A 22,557-nucleotide genomic window follows, 5' to 3' on the forward strand; every position below is an offset into this window, starting at 1 on the left:
GACTTCTGCAAATGCCTTTTTCTTTTCTTTTCGATACTGTGAAGCTAAGAAATTTACATGGGACCTTGGGGACCTAGCCCAGCATTCATTCATTCAACCCTGCTGAAGCGTTTCCCCTTTTCACTTAAGACAGCTGAGTGAGGAGACTGAACAGACACTGATCCCCCAACCCCAGTAACTGATGCTGACATTTCTTCTTTGTCAGGTCACTTCCAGGAGCACAGGGCAGAGCTACAGGATAGATGCCCCTGGCAAGGTTGGAAGGAACTAAGGGTACCATCTTACTATCTAGGGTTCTCAGGGCATAATGGTATGCATAGGTCCACCAGATCATTCAGATCAACTTACAGATTACTGGTATCCAGCAGAGACCCACAGAACTTTAACCAAGTGGCTGTTTGTTATTGTTCAGTTGCTCAGTCATATCAGACTTTTTGCGACCCCATGAACTACAGCATGCCAAGCTTCCCTGTCCCTCACCATCTCCCGGAGCTTGCTCAAACTCATCTCCATTGAGCCAGTGATGTCAGCCAACCATTTCATCCTCTGTCATTCCCTTCTCCTCCTGCCCTCAATCTTTCCCGGCATCAGGGTCTTTTCTAATGAGTTCAGCTCTTTCCATCAGGTGGCCAAAGTATTGGATCTTCAGCTTCAGCATCAGCCCTTCCGATGAATGTTCAGGATTGAATTCCTTGATTGATTGATTTCCAGGATTGACTTGTTTGATCTCCTTGCAGTCCAAGGGACTCTCAAGAGTCTTCTCCAACACCACAGTTCAAAAGCATCAGTTCTTCAGTTCTCAGCCTTTGGTCCAACTCTCACATCCATAGGTGACTATTAAAAAAAACCATAGCTTTGATTAGATGGACTTTTATTGACAAAGTCATGTCTCTTCTTTTTAATATGCTGTCTAGGTTTGTCATAGCTTTTCTTCCAAGGAGCAAGTGTCTTTTTAATTTTATGGCTGCAGTCACCATCTGCAGTGATTTTGGAGCCCAAGAAAATAAAAGTCTGTCACTGTTTCTATTGTTTCCCCATCTATTTGCCATGAAGTGATGGGACCAGATGCCATGATCTTCCTTTTTTGAATGTTGAGTTTTAAACCAGTTTTTTCACTCTCCTCTTTAACTTTCTACTATAAGGGTGGTGTCATCTGCATATCTGAGGTTATTGATATTTCTCCCGGCAATCTTGATTCCAGCTTGCGCTTCATCTGGCCTGGCATTTCTCATGATGTACTCTACAAGGATTATACCAAACTATCTAGACATTAAAAAACCAGCTAATCCTGGCTGGTCTGTGATTTTCCAACTGATGAGTCCCTGAGGGTAAGACCAGAAAAATAGGGAGAGATGGCATTTTCTCCCTGAAGGAAACAGAGATCAACTATACTAAAAAGCTAATAATTTAGGGCCAGGAAATCAGGCAGTCCATGAGACTAGAATATGGAGAGACTGTCTTCTTTCTCAGCCCGGGCTTCTGAGGTGGGGAGAGAGCTAGGCCACATAGGCACATCACGGCCTTCATACACAAAGTACAACTAGACAGCACCTCAGCACTGAGCTTGTGTTAAGCTTCATTCATTGATTAACCAAATAGCTAATCTATTTGTCAGGAATTAGCACAGCATTTGGAGAAGGCAATGGCACCCCACTCCAGTACTCTTGCCTGGAAAATCCCATGGACAGAGGAGCCTGGAAGGCTGCAGTCCATGGAGTCGCTGAGGGTCGGACATGACTGAGCGACTTCACTTTCACTTTTCACTTTGATGCATTGGAGAAGGAAATGGCAACCCACTCCAGTGTGCTTGCCTGGAGAATCCTAGGGACAGGGGAGCCTGGTGGGCTGCCGTCTATGGGGTCGCACAGGGTCGGACACGACTGAAGCGACTTAGCAGAAGCACAGCATTAATGAAGTAAAGGTATAAGATGGTTGTGCACATACATACACATATATATATATGTATATATACACACACATATACATATCAGATTATAATCTGAAAAAATAAATTAATACTTAATGAATCTAAATTTTAATAGTAAAAATTCTAATGAAAAGAGGAAATAGCCCTTGAGTTAAAGAAGCCACAGAGACAAATTAGAAGTCAATGGATAAGAACGTATAAAAAGGCAACACTGTGGCTCTACTATGTAGGCTTGACTTAAATAGCTGTGGTAGGAGTTGTACAATCAGGCAGATATCCCCAGGGAATGTTCCACCACCACCACCACCACCACCACCACCACCACCCCCTCCCCCCCACTCCCCGCCACCCCGCCCCTGCTCCACCTAGCAGAAAGTCACACTCTCCTTTACATCTACCCACACTGTATTTCTTCATGGGTCAGAGGATCAAAATTTGGACTCACCACAAAGAATATGTTCAAATACTTGAGAATAATCACAGCTCTTTTCCAAGAAAAAGATACACTTTTTTCCAGCAAGTCTGTGCTGAAATAAGACGGTCTCTGGACAAGACAACAATTCCACATCTTAACCTCCTACCCTAGAGGGCCAACCCAGCCTCTTTCATGACTGGCCATTCAGAGTACATTTTGACTAATAGTCTCCACTCTCTGCGTTCTCTGAGATTTGTACTTTCTGAAATTGACTGCAAGTCAATGCCTACCAAAAGCTTGCTTTAAGGAGTTGTAATTTGCTAGAAAGGATCTAATGGGCATAAGAAATGTCTTCTTTCTTCCAAGTCCTTTAAGTGGATTCCCTGTCATAAAGCAAAGTACGGGGACCACAATACCTCGGCTTCCTACAAAAATGGCATTGTGGATTTATACAACTCTTAACTTCTGCAGATAGCAGGCCCAAGAAACATTTCTTAAACTACATCTCTGTCTTTCCTTTAATATTTTTACAGATCGCATTGTCCATTAGATAACCAATGTCTCTTATACAAAAATCTACAGTATAAATTCCTCTTTCAGTGGGGTTCAAAGCAAAAGGTTTGTCTCTACAGAGTGATTCTGATATTTTCTTGTTATCAGATAATAAGCATCACACCACTCCCCTTCTTTCCTCAGTTCCCAGGAAATTCAGGGACAGAATTCAGTCAATGAATTTGTCTATTGTAAAGTCATTTCCTTCTGAGGGATAAAGAGATTTGTACCCTCTTTTCCCTTCCCTTTATTGCTTTATTTTGTGCAGTATTTAATTTTTGAAGTGGTCTCAAATGCCTCTGTAATATGTGGGGGATAAACTTTAAACCAAAACAGATACAATTTCTGATCCTTCTTGCATTAATTCAAGCTTCTGTAAAGATCCAACATCAGGGGTAGTATCTCCTTGAGTGCTTACTCAAACACTATTTGGCATTGGGGAAAAGTAAACTGTGTTTTACTTTCTTGGAGATGCAGCCAATAAAACCATTTGTGCATCAATAACAATTAGATCTTAACTGTAAAGATATGTGCCAAGAAACCTTCTGCTCCCAAAGGACAAGATTTGGGTAATTTAAACCTCAGATTCATTTTGTCATTTTCCATGAAAGTCATGCTGAAATGGATTCTAACATTCAAAGTGATGAGGCAAACGTATGGATCCTGAGCTTATGTCAATCCATTGAAGGCTCTTTCCATTAATTAGAACCAGACATACAGAACAGAAATGTTATGTGCTTCCTGTTTTATTATATTCTTTTTGCATGTAATTATATGTGTAATTCAGAATTATAGAATAATTATTCTGTAAGATTAGCCATTTCGTGTAACTCAAACAATTTCAGGCTCTTTGCTCATCTTCCTTGACACTTAGAATAAAATCTGAATGAACTCTCTGTCATGGCTGACAAGTCTGTGGGACCTAGCCCCTGCCTGGCTCTCCAATGTCAGTTCTTTCCACTACCTCTGACTCACTTGGTTTATTCATACTGCAATCCCTTTCTGTTTCTTTAATTTTGTAATCTCTTTCCCATCTCAGATCCTTGTGTGTTTACTGTTCCCTGTGTTCTCAGTTGCTTAGTATGTCCGACTCTTTGCGATTCCTTGGACTGTAGCCTGCCAGGCTCCTCTGTCTGTGGGATTCTCCAGGCAAGAATACTGGAGTAGGTTGCCGTGCCCTCCTCCAGGAGATCTTTCCAATGCAGAGATCAAACCTGGATCTCCTGCATTGCAGGCAGATTGTTTACTGTCTAAGCCACTAGGGAAGCCCTTACTGTTCCCTAGTCTTTCGTTTATTCTCCTATCTCTCTCTTTCAATCTCAGCTGAAACAACATTGCTGCTTCTGAGAAGATGCCTGATCATTACCTATCACAACACTGTCTTATTTCCATCCCAGCTCTCATTGCATCTGTTAATTCATCATCTCTCACTCCCAGCAGACAGTAAGCTCCATGAAGACAGTGCCTTATATACACGTATATCCTTGCACCAAGCTCAGAGCCTTGTTCCTCTCCTTTGTTTATTTTGTGGAGTGATACAATTTGATCTCTCCAACTCTCCAAGACAGAACAACCCACAAATCAGAAATTATATTAGCACTAGAACATCCCTTAGAGTAATCAGGTCCCTCACCTCATAGGGAGAGAAATTTAGGCATCAAGAGGTGATGTCACAATGATGAAACTAGATCAGCCTCTACTTACCTTTCAATAACGTATCTATTTCCTTACTACACGCCACCTTTGGTCTTTCAATAGGTGAAACGTGGCCCATTTAGGGTGATCTGCTTGTACCAGTTGCCCAGAGCTTTCCTGGTTTTAGCTCTATGTTTCAGGACAACCCTGAGTCCTGGGAAAATTACATGCTTGGCCACCCTAAAGAGGCCAGGGTGTGTGTTGATATATCCTCCCTTCTCCCAGGTGTATGTGTTACTACAAGTAGGATAATAAAAAGCCTAAGACACATGTGCTCAAATTGACTGAGATGGATATGTCCTTGAGAGCCATAACTAGCAACTGATCATTGACAGATAATCAACACGTCCAGTGTCAGCAGACAAGCTTTGAATTCAAAAACGTCCCCTTTCTTATCAAGATTCTAGTTTCCAATAGTCCATTCTCCTTGGACAAATATGTCTTAGTCTGCTTAGACTGCTATAACAAAATATCATAGATTTTGTGATTTAAGCAACAAAAATTAATTTCCTTAGTGTTTTGGAGGCTGGAAGTCCAAGATCAAGGTTCATTGGGATCAGGTTCTAGTGAGCACTCTATTCCTGGCTTGCAGATAGCTGCCTTCTCACTGAGTCCTCACCTGCCTTTGCTCAGTGCACATGTGTGCTGCTGCTAAGTCGCTTCAGTCATGTTCGACTCTGTGAGACCCCATAGACGGCAACCCACTAGGCTCCTCTGTCCCTGGGATTCTCCAGGCAAGAACACTGGAGTGGGTTGCCATTTTCTTCTCCAATGCATGAAAGTGAAAAGTGAAAGTGAAATCGTTCAGTCGTGCCCTGACTCTTAGCGACCCCATGGACTGCAGCCTACCAGGCTCCTCCGTCCATGGGATTTTCCAGGCAAGAGTACTGGAGTGGGGTGCCATTGCCTTCTCCGTTGCTGTTGCCTTCTCCACACATGTGTAGAGAGATCCATCTCTCTCTTCCTCTTCTTATAAAGCCACCAATCCTATCAGATTAAGACCCCATCCTTATGACTTCATTTAACCTTAATTATCTCCTTAAAGATCTGATCTCCAAATACAGTTACATGGGGTGAGTAGGGCTTCAACATACAGCAAAACGCTACCATATTTCTAAGTGGTGATCACATCAAGTCTGCAGCCTGTGAGTTTATGTGGCAGTGTTAGCTTCTGGCTTCAGGTTCCCCAGCACCAGGAATGGTTGCCCTGCAGCAGTGGGTTGGAGCCCACCTCTTACAGGCCAGAGAAGTCGGACGAACAGCGTTGGAAGGGAGAACAGGGAACTTCAATGGAGCCTGCCCCAGAGTGGCATATTTCTGACAATAGCAGCAGTGGCAGCCCTGGCAACCTTTTCCACCTGCAGTCCAGACACAGTTTACAACCACAGTGGGTACTGTCTACTGTTGCTAGTGAAGGGTGAGGGTGAGGTCTGTGACAAGCCCAAACCTCTTTCTGTTCTCTGTATCCTTTCCCCTTGGCTTTGTTATTCATGAGGGAAATGAAGCTCCAAGTGTAGACTCAAGCCCTGGCACAATGTTTTCATCCTCCTTAAACATCCATCTGGCTTAAGCAATGTTTTTGTGAAGCACATCTCAAAATTTCTTGGGCATGGAAATTACCTGGGGGTCTTGTTAAGATGTAGCTTCTGATTCATTGAGTCTGGATGTCTGATGAGCTCCCAGGTTTGCTGATGCTGCTGGTCTGAGACCCCACTCTGAGTGGCAGGGTTTCCAAAGATGTTAACAAATCGCCGCACAGACTCTCCCTAGATTGGTTTCTGGAGCTGGAAGTGGCCTGATAATTGTGCGCATAGATTTCTCTTCCCTGCAAGCCTTGCTACTGTTCTCTCCTTTGCTTACTCTTAAGATGACCTTCACCTGCAAACCCAACTTCTCTTCCCTAGATAGCCCCTGACCCTTTCTCCGCCTCCCTGTCTCATTCTCCAGGGAAGAGCATATTTTTGGAATTCAATTATGACTCATAGGATTTGGGCAGGACTCTGGGAAAAAACGTGAAAACAGTTAATCCCAAGCTGATCCCAGATTGCTGCCCAGGCTCCAGAAGGACCCAAGGGCAATGCCAATCCCAGAATATCTTCAAAGTGTTTTGCCCAAAACCAATCACACAGCAGCTCTTGGGATCCCACACTGGAATGGCATACCTGAGCACGTGGGGCTTATTTGAACTTCATTTTAATGTCTTCAATGAAACAATACACCCATAATTAAACTGACACAGAATTCTTAGGTCTTGATGAGTCAGGGATTTTAAGGAAATGCATCCAAATTAGACAGTTTTAATAATTTCCTAAGCACAGTGGTCTGGAGAAACATCCAAAAATTAGATTTTCCAGCTTCTATATATGGCATTGGATATTTTCTGAAAATCAGATTTTAAGAGGAAATAAATCTTTCAGCAGGACTTCAGCCAACCAAGTCTTAAAATTTGGAAAACATCACCTTCAGTGCCCCAGGTCCCTCCCCCGACCATACACCTCTTCAGAACCTCTTCTGTTACCAACACTCAGTTCCTCATTCTTTTTCCCATTGCTTACAGCTTGCTCTCAAGAAAATCATTTATACCTGCATATGAATTTGAACTATTGCTCTTTGTTTTTCTCCTGCGGGTGTGTGTTTAAACCTCACCTCTGACTATAGAAAGGACATGATTCCCAGAGATTATCATACTGAGTGAAATCAGACAAAGAAGGAGAAATATTGTATGATACTCCTTATCTGCAGAATCTAAAAAGAAATGATATAAATGAACTTATTTACAAATCAGAATTAGACTTACAGACTTAGAGAACAAACTTATGGCTCCAGGGGGGGAGACTGGGGGAAAGGGACAGTTAGGGAGTCTGGGATGGGTATTTAAAATGGATAACAAGGACCTACTATGTAGTACAGGGAACTCTTCTCAATGCTGGGGATGGGGGGAGGTGTGGAGTTTAGGGGAGAATGGATATTTGTGTATGTATGGCTGAGTCCTTTTGCTGTCCACCTGAAACAATCACAACACTGTTAATAGGCCATACTCCAATATAAAACAAAAAAAAAGTTTGTTTTGAAAAGGACTTGGTTGCTTAGCAAATAATTTCAGGGAGTAGGCAGCTCATAGCAGGTGACCTCTTGGCCCTGTCTTTGAAAGCAGCAATGAGCATTGATTCTTATTTGATATATTGTGTTGGTGCCTTGGAGTAGTGTTCTCAGGCTGCCATAACAAAATGCCACAGACCAGGTGGCTTAAACAACAGCAGCTTATTTTCTCACAGTTCTGGAGGCTCAAAGTCCAAGACCAAGGTGTGGGCAAGTTTGTTTCTCTCGAGGCATTGCTCCTTGGCTTGCAGATGGCCCCCTTCTGTGTCCTCACATGGCCTTTTCTCTGTGTACAGGCATCCCAGGCACCTCTTCCTTCTCTTATAAAAACACCAGACATATTGGATGAGGCCTTCACACTTATGACCTCACATAAAGGGCTGCGGTTTCAATATATAAATTCTGGAGACACAACTCAGTACACAATATGATTCTGTTCATGCCCTCGTCACTCATATGACTGGTTAGTGTTTCCTTTTGGAAAATAACTGTCTACTGCCTATTGTTTCCCAAACTTCTGAACTTGTTGGCTTGTGGACTCCTGGATGAGTTGGTTGATAGATTCCCCCTCAATTAAATCATCAAAAGATAAGCACCAGCTTGTTTCTATTGCTTTGACTCAAACCTCCTTTTCTCTTTAGGATAAAGAGAAGGGACAGAGAAAACACTGGAAACAGCAATGTGGTATATCACTCCCCTCAGAGAGTCTTCCTGCCAGTTGCCTCTGTTTGTTAGGGACCTGTTGAGTTGAGAGGCACAAAACCAAGGAAGTTGGTAAAGATAATTGTATAGGTCAGTGCCTGTCTGTCCTTAAATCCATTCTCTATGCTTCATCTGCCCTGTGTTTCAGGGAATCTTATTTCCCAGGGTCCCTTGCTCCCTGGCTCCTAGGTAGGTCCAGTTAATGAGATGCACTGGTGGGAGGCTGGATGGTGGGGGCTGGAGAGATATCAAGGTATTCTCCCCCTTCTGTCTCTCCACTTCCTGTCAGATCTCTGGAAATAGCAGTATCTCTTCCAGTGTCAGTTCATAGAGGGCCCCTTCCTCTCAGAGGGCCCCACTTTTGAACTCAGTGACACCACCTTCTCTTGTGCCTCCAGCCCCACAGGGAGTAGAGAAGCAGCTTCCTGTTGTTGATAATCTCTTGAGTTGACTTCCTGCCCCCTTATTACTTTCTTAGCTCTCCCACTCTGATAGAACCAATTTCCCCAGTCAAATTCCTTCTGCTCAGAATCTTACAGTGGTTCCTGTTTCCTAGCTGATATAATGTTCATTGTACCTACTTTACATTGTAAGAGTTAAATGAGAGAGAGAGCGCTCAGCATATAAGTGCTTAAAACACAGAAAATGCTAAAAGAAACTGCAGAGCCATTAATGAAATTTGTCACTTTAGAAGAGTAATTTTAAAAATAATGGATTTCATCTATAAAATATTATTCGGAAATAGAACCATTAAATATAATTCTATGTATAATTCACCAATAATTCAAATCACCTCTGAAATAGTTTCATGCTTCTGAGTTTTGTCATTTCTAGAAAGAGAAGAATATAATACAAAAGACCCTGGATTTGGGGTTTCAAGGTGTATGATTTTGAGTTTCTCATTTTGTTTAATGGGCCTCAACCTTTACATCTGTAGACTGAGATGGTTCAGTGTGACAGTTTTTTAAGCTCCTGGAGCCCTAACTACTTATGATTCTGTAACTGGTGTGAGTTACTATTCATCTTTGGGGAGAGTGGGGAGTGAAATAACATTTTTCCTTTACAAATAAAATGGCAGAGACTCTGAAGATTCACATGGCTAGGCTGGTAAGAAATCCAGATTTTTTCTGAGGATCTACTCATCAAATATTTCTAAGGATGACCCCCCATTCTCTAGCAGGGTTGGCTAAACTGGTCCATGCATTAATCCAGAATAGCACAAGATGTGAATTGGCAGAGAGGTAAAGGCTGAGTTGGGGAGAGGCATTCCCGACAAATGACTGTGCAATGAGGTGAATGAGAAATCAGTACATCTTCTGCTTCTGATGGGAGGACCTCAGCCTGTTAGTCCAAATGATGTATGTGGGGAAGGGAAGAAGTCAAGTTTGAATATGCAATAAAGAATATTAATTCAAGAGTTTAAAGACAAGCAAATCTAGGCTGATATCTTCACACTGTCCTTTACCAGCAAAGTACCTTTGGGCTAGTAATTGACTTCTTCAAACCTTGGGCCCCTTATCTGTAAATTCTGTCTAATGCAACAGTGTTCAACTGGGTACAATAATGAAGCCCATCCACTCTAGGGACAGTGTCTGAAAACACTTTTGATTGTCATAACTGAGGGTAGTGGGAAGTTACTGGCATATCTGGGATGCTGCTAACCAGTCTAATGAAGAACTATCTAGCCCCCAAATGTTAATAGTACCAAGGCTAAGGCTAAGAAACCCTAGTCTAAAGGTAGCACCTACTGTTTTTAATTGCGGTATAGTTGCCATACAATATTATAGAGTTTCCGGTGTACAACATACTGGTTTGACATTTATTACAAATTATTACAAATATTATATATTAAAAATATTACAAATTGATCATCATGGTTTGATAACCATCTGTCATCGTACAAAGTTATTACAATATTATTGACTGTATGCCCTATGCTATTTATTACATCCTCATGAATTATTCATTTTGTAACTAGAACTTTGTACCTCTTATTCTCCTTCACCTATTTTTTCCAACCCCATACTCCGCTCCCCTCTGGCAACCACTAGTTTGCTTTCTGCATGTAAGCGTCTATTTCTGTTTTGGTTTTTAGATCCCACATATAGGTGAAATCCTATGGTCTTTTCTTTCTCTGACTTATTTCAATTAGAGTAATACCCTTTAGGTCCATCCCTTGCTGTCATAAATGGCAAAATTTTCTTCTTTTTATGGCTGAGTAATATTCCATATATAGGGCTTCCTTGGTGCTTGGTGGCTCAGTTGGTAAAGAATCTGCCTGCAAAGAAAGAGATGCAAGTCCCATCCCTGGATTGGGAAGATCCCCTGGAGAAGGAAACAGCAACCCTCTCTAATATAAATATGTGTGTGTGTGTGTGAGAGTGTGTGTGTGTGTGTTGAGCTTAGTCACTCAGTTGTGTCCAATTTGGTGCCAATGCAGGAGACCTAGGTTCAATCCATGGGTTGGGAAGATCCCCTAGAGAAGGGAAAGTCTACCCACTTCAGTATTCTAGCTTGGAGAATTCCATGGACTGAATAGTCCATGGGGTCGCAAAGAGTTGGACACGACTGACCAACTTTCACTTCACTTCATATATATATGTGTGTGTGTATATATATATATATATATATATATATATCTCCAGCCAGTCCATCCTGAAGGAGATCAGCCCTGGGATTTCTTTGGAAGGAATGATGCTAAAGCTGAAACTCCAGTACTTTGGCCACCTCATGCGAAGAGTTGACTCACTGGAAAAGACTCTGATGCTGAGAGGGATTGGGGGCAGGAGGAGAAGGAGACGACAGAGGATGAGATGGCTGGATGGCATCACTGACTTGATGGATATGAGTCTGACTGAACTCCGGGAGTTGGTAATGGACAGAGAGGCCTGGCGTGCTGTGATTCATTGGGTCGCAAAGAGTCGGACATGACTGAGCGACTGATCTGATCTGATCTGATATATATATGGATAAAGAAGATGTGGTATGTGTATATATAATATATAAAAGATGTGGTATGGGTATATATATAATATATAATTATCTATATTATACTATGCATTATATATTATATATACACCCATACTGCATCTTCTTTATCAATTTATCTACCAATGGATACTTAGGTTGGTTCCATATCTTGGCTATTAAAAATAATCCTGCAAAGAACATAGGGTGCGCATACTTTTTAAATTAGTGTTTTCGTATTATTTGGATAATTACCCAGAAGTGGAATTGCTGGATCATATATTAGTGCTAATTTTATTTAAAATGGAGCCTCCATACTGTTTTCCATAGTGACTCTATCAGTTTACATTACCACCAACATTGCACAAGGGTTCCCTTTTCTCTGCATCCTCCCCAATACATTATTTGTGATCATTTTGATGACAGCAATTCTGACAGGTGTGAGATGATACCTCATCGTGGTTTTAGAATGCATATCTCTGATGATTAGTGATGTTGAACATCTTTTCATGTGTCTGGCCATCTGTATGTCTTTCTAGGAAAAATGTTTATTCAAGTCCTCTGCCCATTTTTTAAATTGAATTGTTTCCTTTGATAATAAGTTACATGACTCCTTTATATATATTTTAGACATTAGCCTCTTTTAGATATATTATTTGCAAATGTATTCTCCCATTCAGTAGGTTGTCTTTTCATTTTGTTAATGATTTCCTTTACTAGGTAAAAGCTTTTCAGTTTAATGTCATCTAGTTTGCTTATTTTTGCTTTTCTTGCCTTTGGAGACAGATCCAAAAAAATATTGTTAAGCCCAATGTCAAAGAGCTCAAAGAACCCAATAGCAAAGAGCTACCTACTATTTCATGTAGTCGGAGGATTAGATAATGGGTATAATAAGCATCAGTGCGTTCTTGGCAAGAAAGCAATTCATAAGATGCCACTAGTAAGTCCTTCAGTTCAGTTCAGTTCAGTTCAGTCGCTCAGTCATGTCCGACTCTGCGACCCCATAAATCGTAGCACGCCAGGCCTCCCTGTCCATCACCAACTCCCGGAGTTCACTCAGACTCACATCCATTGAGTCAGTGATGCCATCCAGCCATCTCATCCTCTGTCGTCCCCTTCTCCTCCTGCCCCCAATCCCTCTCAGCATCAGAGTCTTTTCCAATGAGTCAACTCTTCACATGAGGTGGCCAAAGTACTGGAGTTCCAGCTTTAGCATCATTCCTTCCAAAGAAATCCCAGGGCTAATCTCCTTCAGAATGGACTGGTTGGATCTCCTTGCAGTCCAAGGGACTCTCAAGAGTCTTCTCCAACACCACAGTTCAAAAGCATCAATTCTTCGGCGTTCAGCCTTCTTTCACCTGACAATAATTACTCTAAATTAACATTTCTAATCAAAAGATGCAGAGTGAACAGATGGATAAAAAATAAGAAACAACTAAATGCTGCCTATAATAGATTCACTTCAGCTTTAAAAATACACACAGGCTCAAAATGAAGAAATGGGAAAAGGTATTTCATGCAAGTGGAGACCAAAAGAAAGTGGTAGTAGGTATACTTATATCTGACCAAAAAGGCTTTAAGCCAAACATGGTAACAAGAAACCATTGTTGTATTAAAGGGGTCAGTTCATCAAGAAGATGTAACAATCATAAATATATAAACACCCAACATCAGAGTATGTGAATATATTAAGCCAAACTAATAGATCTGAGGGAGGAGACATACACAAATAAAATAAGAGTAGAAGACTTCAACAGGCTTCCCTGGTAGCTCAACTGGTAAAGAATCCTTCTGCAATGCAGGAGATCCCGGTTCAATTCCTATTCCTAGGTCAGGAAATTCCTCTGGAGAAGGGCTAGGAAACCCACTCCAGTAGTCTGGGGCTTCCCTGGTGGCTCAGATGGTAAAGAATCCACTTGCAATGCGGGAGACCTGGGTTGGATCCCTAGGTTGGGAAGATCTCCTGGAAAAGGGCATGGCAACACACTCCAGTATTCTTGCCTGGAGAATCCCCATGGACAGAGGAGCCTGGTGTGCTACAGTCCATGGGGTCACAAAGAGTCAGACATGACTAAGTGACTAAGAACAAGTAGAGGACTTCAACACCCTATTTTCAAGAGTAGACCATTCAGACTGAAAATCTATAGCAAATGTTGGACTTGAACCATTTTTTGGACCTAACAGACATGTATAGAACATTCCACTAAATAGTACCAGAATACACATTCTTCTCAAGTGCACACAGAAGATTCTCCAGGATAGATCACACAAGGGAACAAAACAAGTCTTAGCAACTTTAAGATTGAAACCCTACCAAGTATCAAAAGGAAAATCAACAAATAAATGAAAATAAAAGCACAACTTACCAAAACTTATGGGATGCTACAGAACAGTTCTAAAAGGGAAGTTTACAGCAGTAAATGCCTGAAATAAGGAAAAAGATCTCAAATAAACAACTTAACTTTACACTTTAAAAAACTAGAAAAAGAAGAACAAACTGAACCAGTTAGTAGAAGGAGGGAAATAACAAAGATTAGCGCAGAAATAAATGCAATAGAGACCAGGAAAAAAATAGAAATGGCCAATGAAACTAAGAGCTGATTATTTGAAAAGATAAATGAAATTCAGAAATCTTTAGCTAGACTAAGAAATAAAGAGAGAAGACTCAAATAAAATCAAAACTCAAAGAGGATGCATTACAACTGATACCATGGAAATACAAAGGTTTGTAAAAGACTGTTATAAATGATTATACACCAACAAGTTAAATAACCTAAAAGAAGTAGACAAATTCCTCGAAGAAAAAAAAATACAATACACCATGACTAAATCACTAAGTAGAAAATCTGAACACATTGGCAACAAGTAAAGAGACTGAACTGATAATCAAAAACCTCACAGCAAAGAAAGCCCAGGACCAGATGGTTTTGCTGGTGAATTTTACTAAACATTTAATGGAGAATGAATGCCAGTACTTACTAAACCCTTCCAGAATTCTGAACAGGAAGGAACACTCCTAAACTCATTTTACAAGGCCAATGTCACCCTGATACCAAAACCAAACAGGAACATCACAAGTAAATAAAATTACAGGCCAATACTTCTGATGAACATATATTCATCTTTCATGTGAAACTGCTGCTGCTGCTGCTAAGTCGCTTCAGTCATGTCTGACTGTGTGCGACCCCATAGACGGCAGCCTACCAGGCTCCCCCGTTCCTGGGATTCTCCAGGCAAGAACACTGGAGTGGGTTGCCATTTCCTTCTCCAATGCATAAAAGTGAAAAGTGAAAGTGAAGTCACTCAGTCACATCCGACTCTTAGTGACCCCATGGACTGCAGCCTACCAGGCTCCTCTGTCCATGGGATTTTCCAGGCAAGAGTACTGGAGTGGGGTGCCATTGCCTTCTCCACATGTGAAACTGATTATCTTCAAAAGGATTGTAATAGAGGTCCAGTTGTTCTCTATCCTCTCCAATACTTGGTACTGTCAGTTCTTCTAATTGTAACCATTCTTAAATGTGTGTCCTGTGTCTGTTTGCCTTAGGAGGAGAAAACTGTTTCCAGAGACCTCCTAGCAGACTTGCTTGTATAGACCATGGCTAAGTCTCATGCTTACACCTTAGCAAGTCATGGTACTTTCAGTCTCTGCAGTGGGAGAGGCTTCTCCAGCAAAAGAGAAGGGGAATGGAATGAGTGTTAGTTGGACAACCAGTAACGCTTCCCTGTTATACCGTGGTTCACTGGGTTAGCTCTCTATTGCAAGCTGCTGAATGCAATGATAAGGGCTTCATAACTAAGTTCCTTTGAAGAAAATAGGAAAAATGAAAGCAGACCTAAGTTTTGAGCTTGAGTTATTAGAGACAGGTGACACTGGTGGGAAAGCTATGGAGCCAGGTTTGTTTCTGCAAACACTCTTTGCAGAACCTGACCTCTTTGATCCACTGCCTTTTCAGTGTTTCCTAGGATTTTGAAATAGTAATACAATTCAGTCTTCCTGGGTCTTTCAAGAACTTTGCAAGTCATCTGGAGCGGACAAAATGATCCCTACCTTGGAAAAACTGGAGAAAATGTGTGGACCAGAATTGGTAGTGAAAGTGTTAGTCATTCAGTCACATCTGACTCTCTGCGACTCCGTGGACTATAGCCCACCAATCTCCTCTGTCCATGGAATTCTCCAGGCAATACAGTCATTCCCTTATCCAGGGGATTTCCTGACCTAGGGACCAATCCCAGGTCTCCTGTATTGCAGGCAGATTCTTTACCATCTGAGCCACCAAGGGAGTGATCACTGTGTTAATTCAAGCAAGAGATACAGCAAGATTTCATGCCCTCCCTCCCAAACCCTTTGAGTCCTGACGAACACTAGGCCTCTTTCATATAAAAGCACTGACATTTGAATGAAAACCTCAGGAAAAGCTAAGCTGAAATTCTTTCAACAATTTCCTGTGTGTTCCCCAAGTTTTAAGCCAAGGATTTGCAGAGAAAGACTGCACCTACCTTGCTACTACATTTCAAGTCAATCATCTCTCTCTTTTCAGGATGTTTCAAATGATGGTGACAGTGCAATGTAAAAAGCAATCATTACAGTTCATGTCACATTAAAACTATGAACATAAGAGTAAATGATCTCTCTTAACCAGAGTTCGATCTCTAGTTCTATTTATGCAAATACAAAGGGCTATTTGGATTAGTAATTATGTTTTTGGCATTTCTTGGTGTTTCAGATTACTTACTGGAAACAGCCTGCTGAATTCAGATACTGGATTCTAAATCCCTTATTCTTCTATAAGCCATTGCTCAACATGGATAATAGAAATGCTGTTACCAGTAAGTAGCGACTTGGAATGGAAAGAGGTTCGTTGGAATTCAGCATGGATTTTAGGATTTTGGTAATAGCTTCTTGAAAAACTTAAGTGGACGTTCCCTGTGACTGAGATGGACTTGGAAGTTTTAGTTTATTTAGTTTATTTTTTCCTTCTTTTTCACTTCTGTTATTATGAAATTATTTCTGGGGAAAATCCAGGATATTTTTTCAAGTCTTGCCAAGGATATATTTGCTGTATTTAACTTACTGCAGTATGCCTCAGTTCAGTTTTCAAGTCTCCCATCGTGCATAGTGCCCTGTCAGCTCTGTGTGTGTGCATGTGTGTGCAGAGAGAGTTTCAAAATTGCCTCAAGAAGATGCTTAATATCCAGCCAGAAATGAAGGATGAAAGCCAATTTCTTGACAGGGAAATAGATAATTATGAACATACCTATAGCACTGTGGGACTTCCTTCTCTCAAATCCCCTGGAAACTTGTTCTCAGAGCCCAGAGGGAGATTTTTGTCCCCCACTCAGCATGCCCTCTACTAACAGGCAGACTCTGGGATAAGGAAAAACATCCTTCCTCAAGCGGTCCTCTCTCTACCTCCTGTTTATGATAATGGCAGCTTGGACTCACTTTAATAATCTACTCTGAGAGGCATGTGCGTGTGACTAGCCTCTGCACAAAATGAAAAACTGTAATGTCACTCCTTTCCTCCCATTACAACTGGGTCCAGTTTCCTGGGTGAGAGAGAGGGAGGCTTCTTAATCATTGGAGCATCAGCTCTAGGCAAAATATTAATGCCATTGCATTTTAATTGTTGTCCCTTTTTTCTGCTCCTTTCTCTTCTCCAGTGTTCTGAGCATACACATCCTCATTCTCCTTTCCCCTATTACTAGGGGTCTATTCAAGTACCCTTTCCTGTCATAGGTCCCAGTGATGACATTCCCAGATTAGACACATCCTGCTGAGGATAAGAAGGGCTATACATAATCCCCAGCCCACTAGGGAGCTGTAAGTCCTCCCTTTTATCTCAGACGCATAAAAGAAAATCTAAATGAAAGTGAATAAGAGAAAACTATTGCAGGGGTAATGTTGAATCTGCTTTAATTTACAAAAGAAAATAATTTGCAAGCCGCTTTACTTTAAATGTGATTAGCGACAAATTACTCCTGACTCAGCCCTCCTGCTGACTAAGTCCATCTGCCTTTCCAGATCCTCTGTCCACTCTTCCCTGTCCTGTTCTGTGCTCTGGGAAGGGGCACTTTTGCATTACTTCACCTTGACCTCTGGCCAATGGAGACATCAGGGTACTGGAGGGCAGGAGGAAAGAGAATGTATTTGTTGTCATTCTTTCTTTGCTGCCTGAGCTCCTCTTCCCAAAGCCTCCCAACTTCTGGCAGGCAGTCCTCTTCCATATCTGCAGCCTGAGTTGCAGCTATAACTCTCTCAGGGATCCAGGCATGGTTTCCTCCCTCCTCATTCCAGGGGAGCAAAGGGAGAACATGGAAAAGAGACCTCCCTCTTACTAAGCCCAGGGTACTTAACCAACCCTTATCATTTCCTCTTAGCTTTGCTCACACCTTTGTAACAACTCCCAGTTGAGTGTGCCATCATACTATCACTCTCTGGTCAGAATCCTCACAAACCATGTGGTTAAGAACTCGTTCAATAAATTTGTTACTACTCCTAAGATTTCAGACACTTACTAGGACATTCTTGTTGATAGCATAAAGACCAAAAACCCTTGATGACCAAATGGAATAGCTTTCAAATGGAGGATCTCAGCTTTTTGCAACTAAAAGTGAGCTGCTGCTGCTGTTGCTGCTGAGGCTGCTTCAGTTGTGTCCAACTCTGTGCGACCCCAGGGACTTCAGCCCACCAGGTTCCTCCACCCATGGGACCTTCCAGGCAAGAGTACCAGAGTGAGTTGCCATTGCCTTCTCCAAAAGTGAGCTATTTGGGTGCAAGATACACATTCTTCACTAATACTGCCTATATGGCACACTTCTTCATAAACTCTCAAGACACTCCAAGGAACACATACAAACACATAATGATTATAATTTTCACATTCTAAAAATATAACTATCACTATTTGCCAGACTTTAGGACAAGAACAGTCATGGTCTAAATTTGTATCTTATGTAAACTAGTTTCATAATCTAAAATTTAAAAGCGTGATGTGAAAGTCACTCAGTCGTGTCTGACTCTTTGCAACCCCATGGACTATATACAGTCCATGGAATTCCCTGGGCCAGAATACTGGAGTGGGTAGCTTTTTCCTTCTCCAGGGACTGAACCCATGTCTCTCACATTGGGCACAAGGGAAGCCAAAGAATACTGAAGTGGGTAGCCTATCCCTTCTCCAATGGATCTTCCAGACCCAGGAAGTCTAGGGTCTCCTGCATCACAGATTCTTTACCAACTGAGTTATCAGGGAAGCCCCTGACAAAAGCATGATACTGACCTTAAAGTCACATGGACTTCATTCGAGGCTTAGATCTGCTGCTAGCTACTGTATATGTACACACTAGTATAGAATTTTTCCATACCTTAGTTTCCTGAAAGGAAAATGATACAGTGTTCTCATAGAACAGTTGTAAAAACTAAATGAGATATTTGTCCTGCTGTTTAAGCATGTGGTGGTGGTTTAGTTGCTAAATCATGTCATACTTTTGGCAACCGCATGGACTATAACCCGTCAGTCTCCTCTGTCCTTGGGTTTCCCAGACAAGTATACTGGAGTGGGTTGCCATTTTCTTCTCTGTGAGATCTTCCCAATCTAGGGATTGAACCTAGGTTTCCTGCATTGCAGGTGGATTCTTTACCAACTGAGCCACTAGGGAAGAGTGCCTGTTGCATAGTTAATGCTAAGCATTGGGTTGGCCACAAAGTCCATTTGGCTTTTTCTGTTCCCTCTTATGTAAAAATCCAAATGAACATTTTGGCCATCCCAATAAATATTAGCTAAAACAAACCTACAAAGACCAGACTGTGGTGCTTCCATTAAGCTTCTTGAAGGTAACAGCCTGTCTTGACATCTTTGTATTCTCCTCAGTAGATGTCCAGTATATATTGAGATGGATGGATGATGGATGATGGCTAGATGGATAGGGGGATGATGGATGAATGGTGGATGGATGATGGATGAGTGGATGAGACTGACCTCAAATGAAAGTTTCTTCAGGCTACTTAGAGTTTACTTGGAAGAGAGACATTAAGATTTCCAACGAGTCCTTTGGATCTCTGGATGTGAGGGGTTTTTTCAGCTTAATTCATTCAAATCATGGAAGTACATCCCTGTGTTTGCAGATTATTTTTTCATTTTTCTTTCAGTAAGAAGTTTAAAATCTCTCCTCCACGTTGTGCAATCTTCATTTTAGTTCTTTGGGCGCTTCCACAGGTATTTGTTCCCCTTGAGAATTATTTTGTGTTCCTTTCAGAACAAGGGTTGCAGTTTCTGCCAAAGCTAACAGCAGGAGGAGATCATTAGTTGACTAAATATTTCCACAACAAAAGTTGGGAAATTTAACCTTGAGGGTATTGGTATTTCCAACCATTCTCTATGGATCAACAATTAGGCCAAGTTCATCTATCAGTTATGAAACAGCCCAGGAATAATTTGGACTTTTATTTTTGCCAAGCAGCAAAATAAATAGAAAAGTATCAAAAATACCACACAAAAGCCCAGATTGTCTGTTCCTACATCTATTACCCTCTTAACCAGTCAGAAGTTACTTAATCCAATTACATTTTTTGTTAACCACAATGTGATAGGCATGCTGTATACCTGTTAAAATAATTCTTTTGCAACAAAATTTGGTTTTAATTAAAACAATCCCTATGACTCATTTGAATTATTTGACATGTGTAATTACTTTTTCCTTTTTTTACCAGAATGACATGACTGACAAAGGCTTACTCTCCAAAATATACAAACAGCCTATACAACTCAACAACAAAAAATCGAATCAAAACACTGGCAGAAGACCTTAATAGACATTTCTCCAAAGAAGATATACAGATGGCCAGTAGGAACATGAAAAGATACTCAACATCACTAATTATTAACATCACTAATTATTAGGGAAATGCAATCAAAACTAAATGAGATAATCACCTCACACAAGTCAAAATGGTTATCATCAAAAAATCGAGTATGAAGAGAAGGAAACCCTCCTACACTGTTGGTGAGAATGCAAGGTGCTGCAGCCCCCGTGGAGAGCAGGATGGAGGTTCCTCAGAAAACTAAACATATAGAGTTTCCATGTGATCCAGAAAATCCACTCCTGGGCAAATATGTGGAGAAAACTATAATTGAAAAAGATACATGCACCCCTATGTTTATAGTGGCACTATTTACAAAAGCCAAGACATGGAAACAACCGAAATATCCATCTGCAGATGAATGGATAAAGAAGATGTGGTGCATATATACAATGGAATACTCAGCCATATAGTACTATGGCCATAAAAAAAGAATGAAATAATGCCATTTTCAGCAACATGGATGCAAGTAGAGATTATCATACTAAGTGAAGTAAGTCAGAAAGAAAAAGACAAATACCATATGATTTCATTTATATGTGGAATCTAACATATGGCACAAATGAATCTATTTATGAAATAGAATCATGAACATAGAGAGCAGACTTGTCGTTAAGGGGAAGTGGGGAGGGAGAGGAATGGACTGGGAGTTTGGGGTTGGTAGATGCAAACTATTGCATTTAGAATGGATAAACAACAAGGTCTACTGTATAGCACAAGGAACTATATCCAATCTCCCGGGATAAACCATAACAGAATATTTTTTAAAAGAAGAATGTATATATGTTTATAACGGAGTCGCTTTCACTTTGCTGCACAGCAGAGATTGGCACTGCAATGTAAATTAACTACCTCAATAAAAAATGAAATAATAAAATATGGCACAAATGAAACTATACAAAACAGAAGCAGATTCACAGACATAGAGATCACATTTGTGATTGTAAAGTGGGAGAGGGGTGGTATGTAAGGGATAGATTAGGAGTTTGAGGTTGGAAGATGCAAACTATTGTATTTAGAATGCGTAAACAATGGTCTTACTGTGTAGCACAGGGAATTATATTCAATCATAATAGAAAAGAATATTTTAAGAAAGAATATATATATGTGTGTATAACTGAGTCACTGCTGTACAGCTGAAATTAGCATAACATTGTAGATCAACTATATTTCCATTAAAAAAAAAACACTTATACAACCATACAGTGGATTTCTATTCAAGAATAAAAAGAAATGAGCTACTTTACCTGCTCCAACATGGGTGGGTGAACATTAAGAACATTATTCTAAGTGAAAGAAACCAGATACAAAATTGCATTTATATGAAATTTTTTAAATGACAAAATTACAAGGGCAGAATCGAAGGAGAGGATACAGGATTGAGCACAAAGGTGCACACGGAAATATTTCAGGGTGATGTTAGTTACATAAGTGATTGTCAGAGCTTATGTAACTGCACACCCCAAATTTTGAATTTTGCCTTTGTAAGTTTCATTTCAATAAATTTGACTTTATGTAAATAAAGTAAAAATAGATAATATGTCCCTAAAAGTGAATAGTTACGAGGTTTAGAGATCACCTATTTAAAGCATTCAGCCACACTCTTGCTCTGCTTGGTGCTCTCTGCTCCTCCTCACTCACAGAAGAAAAGAGAGAAGTCAGGATAGTTCCTCAAGCACAAAGCAGGAAGTTACAAGAAGCAGTTTGAGTAAAGTTAAAAGTTAGATCTCAATGGTGAAAGAAAACATCAATGTCAAGAAAAAAGGGCAGAACTCAAGCACAGAGGAGGCAGAGGAGTGGTATCAGCAAAATTTCTATATCGATACTAAAGCCATTTAGCATTGGAGCCATGGGAGAGGCTAGGAAAGGGATCAAAGGCAAGAGAAGTCACTTTTTACAGCACACACACTGTGCTCTAAGCTGGATGCTTTACTCACATTATCACACTTAAACTATACAACCATCCCATGAGGTAGGGATTTATTCAGCTATTTCTTCCACTATTACCCTCACTGTGTGGAGAGTGAAACTGAGGCACAGAGAGGCAGTGAGCAGGTTTCTTCTGACCGCAATTCCTTTGCTTTCTGGATTAGGTGGCAGAAAATTACTTCATCCATCATCCCCAGAGTATATACTTCTTTCACTCAAGAAAGCAACTAGGGACTTCCCTGTGGTCCAGTGGCTAAGACTCCTCAATCCCAACGCAGGGGGCCCAAGTTCCATCCCTGGCTGAGGAATTAGATCCCACACGCCCCAGTTAAAGATCCCACATGATGCAACTAAGACCAGTACAGCCAAATAAATAAAAGCAACCAGCCTTGGATAAGAATTATTTACTTC

Source organism: Bos indicus x Bos taurus, chromosome 26 (assembly GCF_003369695.1).
Source record: "Bos indicus x Bos taurus breed Angus x Brahman F1 hybrid chromosome 26, Bos_hybrid_MaternalHap_v2.0, whole genome shotgun sequence".
NCBI lineage: Eukaryota > Metazoa > Chordata > Mammalia > Artiodactyla > Bovidae > Bos > Bos indicus x Bos taurus.